Source organism: Lipotes vexillifer, unplaced genomic scaffold (genome assembly GCF_000442215.2).
Source record: "Lipotes vexillifer unplaced genomic scaffold, Lipotes_vexillifer_v1.1 scaffold689, whole genome shotgun sequence".
Classification (NCBI taxonomy): domain Eukaryota; kingdom Metazoa; phylum Chordata; class Mammalia; order Artiodactyla; family Lipotidae; genus Lipotes; species Lipotes vexillifer.
The window spans coordinates 923,564-928,055 of record NW_006772359.1 but is presented as its reverse complement, the minus strand read 5'-3'; positions in this window follow the sequence as shown (position 1 = coordinate 928,055).

The window sequence follows — 4,492 nt, the reverse complement described above, 5'->3', positions numbered from 1 at the left end:
CTCCATTTATTTATTATAATTCTTCTGTTAGGAAGGGCCGTTCTTTCTCTACCATTTATTTAGTCATTTATTTATATCAGTGTGGGTTCATGGATATTTAGTTTATCCTATGGGTTATAATCCAACACTGTTGTTAAATGTATATTTTGCTCAAGTTGCTCCAGATTTGGCTATCATGATCACTTTCAGGCTGGTTCTGTACCATAGCCAAGGATATGAGCAATGTTTACACACAGATTTGAGGGTTTATTCTTCTGTGACCCTGTACTTTCCAGGACTCCCCTCCTCCCACTTTCTGTAATTTTTTTTTTTACATCTTTATTGGAGTATAATTGCTTTACAATGGTGTGTCAGTTTCTGCTTTATAACAAAGTGAATCAGTTATACATATACATATATTCCCATATCTCTTCCCTCTTGCGTCTCCCTTCCTCCCACCCTCCCTATCCCACCCCTCTAGGTGGTCACAAAGCACCGAGCTGATCTCCCTCTGCTATACGGCTGCTTCCCACTAGCTATCTGTTTTACGTTTGGTAGTGTATATATGTCCATGCCACTCTCTCGCTTTGTCACAGCTTACCACTTTCCAATTACTCAGTCTGTTGCCCCAAGCTCTGTCCTCTGACTCCTCGAGCCAATGAAACTTTAGTTTTCTGTTTGAGTTCAAGCTGTTCCATGCTATGAGGAATGAGGAAACATACAAGCAGAGAAACTGCTGTATAAATACAAATGTCACCCAGTGCAGTTCCCTGTTTCAAGAGTTGGCTTCCCTTCAGTTTCTGCCTGCTTTCAGTCACTCTCCAGTGCCTCCAAATAGTTGCTTTATCATATCTCATCCAGATTTTATAATTGTTATCTGTGGGCTGGTTAGTGTGATACACACCATTCCACAATTATTGAAAACTATTTGATTGGTTTTTAATTTCATAATTTCGTACTTCAAGAACCTGAATTAGTTGACAGCTGTTACATCATTCTTTGCAGCCTTAAGATTTCTGGTTGTCAGGAATAAGTTTTGTTTATCTCATGGAAAGCTTTTAGTATGATTGATGCTATCAACAAATACTGATATTATAGTTATTGTGTAAAGCATGGTCTTTGTCTTCAAAAACTTTAAAAAGCAGTTAAGCAAGTAAGGACATGTACGGAAGTGAATTTAAAATGTGGTAGGTCCTTACCAGAGTATTTAAGCATTTGACACTAACAAAGGTTGGTGAAGATGTGGAGCAACTGGAAATCTCATATTTTATCAGTTACCTTTTTCTGTGTAACAAATCACCCCGAAATTAAAGGCTTAAAAGAACAACCATTCACTTATGGTTACCAAAAGGGAAAGGGGCAGGGGGAGGGATAAATTAGGAGCTTGGGATGAACAGATACACACCATCTATATAAAACAGATAAACAACAAGGACCTACTGTATAGTACAGGGAACTATATTCAATATCTTGTAATAACCTATAATGGAAAAGAACCTGAAAAATATATGTATTTTTTATATAAAGTTATATATATATATGTAACACTGAATCACTTTTCTGTACGCCTGAAACTACGCAACATTGTAAATTAACTATACGTCAATAAAAAATTAAAAACAAACAAACAAAAAAGAACAACCGGGACTTCCCCGGTGGCTCAGTGGCCGGGAATCCGCCTGCCACTGCGGGGGACACGGGTTCGATCTCTGGTCCGGGAGGATCCCACATGCCGTGGAGCGACTGGGCCCGTGTGCCACGGCTACTGAGCATGCGCTCTGGAGCCCGCGAGCCACAGCTACTGAGTCCGTGCGCCTAGAGCCCGTGCTCTGCGGACCCCCCCCTGCCACTGCGGGGGACACGGGTTCGATCTCTGGTCCGGGAGGATCCCACATGCCGTGGAGCGACTGGGCCCGTGTGCCACGGCTACTGAGCATGCGCTCTGGAGCCCGCGAGCCACAGCTACTGAGTCCGTGCGCCTAGAGCCCGTGCTCTGCAACGGGAGAAGCCACCACAAGGAGGGGCCCGCGCACCGCGACAAAGAGTGGCCCCCGCTCGCCGCAACCGGAGAAAGCCCACGAGCAACAACGAAGACCCAATGCAGCCAAAAATAAATTAATTAAAAAAAAAAAAGAGCAACCATTCAACTAGCTCAAAAATCTCATGATTCTATTGATCATCCATTTAAGTCAGGCTCAGCTGGGTGTTCTTTGGATTTTGGCTGTGCTCACCCACGGGTCTACAGTCGGCTGCTGGTCAGCTGGAGTGCTCGACCCCTAGGGATTAGCTGGCTATTGACTGGGCAACACGTCTCTGATCACCCAACAGGCTGGCTTCTGCTTATTCACAGAGTAACTGGGGAGGGGTCCGGGGCAGTGGGCACATGGCCTTAAGGCCTTAATATGTTGGCCTGTAACTTACAAAACTTAATAGTCCTATTTATTAGTCAAAGCCAAAACAAGTCACAAAATCAAAAAATGGAGACATGTGCTTCATTTTTTGAGGTGAAGAGAATATAAAGTCACTGGGTGTATAAGGAAGAGGACTGTAGGCATGTTTGCAATACTCCATATATGTACCTGTGAGCGTGTAAACTGGTATTGACACTTTTGAAAACTGTTTAGCTATACCTAGTAAAGCTATCCCCATCAATTCCACTCCTGATATATACCTGATATATAAATTAGTACTTATGTCCACCACATATGTGAAAAAGAATGTTCGGGGCCTTCCCTGGTGGTGAAGTGGATAAGACTCCACGCTCCCAATGCAGGGGGCCCAGGTTCGATCCCTGGTCAGGGTACTAGATCCCATGTGCATGCTGTAACTAAGAGTTCCATTGCCACAAGCAAGGAGACTGCATGCCGCAACTGAGGAGCCGGTGAGCTTCAACTAAGGAGCCCACCTCCTGCAACTAAGACCCGGTGCAATCAAATCAAATAAATAAATAAAAATTGGTTTTAAAAGGAATGTTCATAGCCCATTTATTCATAATAGCCAAAAAAGTGAAAAGAACTCAAATGTTCATCGAGAGGAGAATGGATAAATAAATTACAGAATATTCATACAATGGAATACCACAGAGGAAAAAAAAGAACATGGTGAATAATAGAAGCGAGATACAAAAGAGTACATATTGTAGTGCATGATTAGATTTATATGAGGTTTGAAATTAAGCAAAACTAATCTGTGATGATAGAAATCAGGATAGCAGTTTCCTTGGTGTGTATGAAGAGTGGAGGCTGGTTATCCACCGGGAAGGATCCCGAGGGAACCTGCTGGGGCACTGGAAACGTTCTGTATCTTGATCTAGAGGATGCTCACTTCTGTGTATGTTTCTGTGTGTGTAATAGTCATCAAGATATATACATAAGGTGTTTGCATTTAATTGTAAGTTATACATCAATTTTAAAATAGTCTTTTAAAGGGTGGTAGTGATGCCAAATACATGTGATTAGCGTTGAGGGGAGGGAAAGTCACTGGGGCCCGGCAGGATCAGAGAAGTTGTCTTGGGCCGTGGAGAACTTGCACTTGACGGAACCGAATAGGAGGAAGATCCAGGGATTGGCCAAGAAAGGGGCAAGCGCTCCCTCTTGACTCAGCTATTCTCACACTCTGCATCAGTCCACCTGCCAATTTTGCAAATCCCCTTGACTCCAACCTTCCAACCTCCTCAGTTTAAAATGAGAAAAGAAAAAATTATAGTGACTTGGACAGGTACATGTTAAATTGCTAAAAAGTGTAAAAACACGTACGACCCCAATTAAGGTAGAGCTGGTAGCATAATTGTTTGTTTCAACACATCCTTAAAAGTCAGAGATCCTCTTATTTACAAAGCAGAAACAGAGACACAGACATAGAGAACAAATGTATGGATACCAAAGGGGAAAGGTGGGGGTGGGATGAATTGGGAGATTAGGAGTGACATATATACACTATTGATACTATGTATAGAATAGATCACTGGGCTTCCTTGGTGGTGCAGTGGTTAAGAATCCGCCTGCCAATGCAGGGGACACGGGTTCGAGCCCTGGTCCGGGAAGATCCCACATGCCGTGGAGCAACTAAGCCCGTGTGCCACAACAACTGAGCCTGCGCTCTAGAGCCCGCAAGCCACGACTACTGAGCCCACGTGCTGCAACTACTGAAGCCCGCGTGCCTAGAGCCCGTGCTCCGCAGCAAGAGAAGCCACCTCAATGAGAAGCCCGCGTGCCGCAACAAAGACCCAATGCAGCCATAGATAAATAAATAAACAAACAAATAAATAAATAAATTTACCCAAAAATATCACTAATGAGAACCTACTGTATAGCACAGGGAACTCTACTCAGTGCTCTGTGGTGGCCTAAATGAGAATGAAATCCAAAAAAGAGGGGATATATGTACACATACAGCTGATTCACTTTGCTGTACAGTAGAAATTAGCACAATATTGTAAAGCAACTATACTGCAATAAAAAAGTCAGAGATCCTTTATCTTTATCCTTTTATCAACAAGATCTCACTCAGCCTT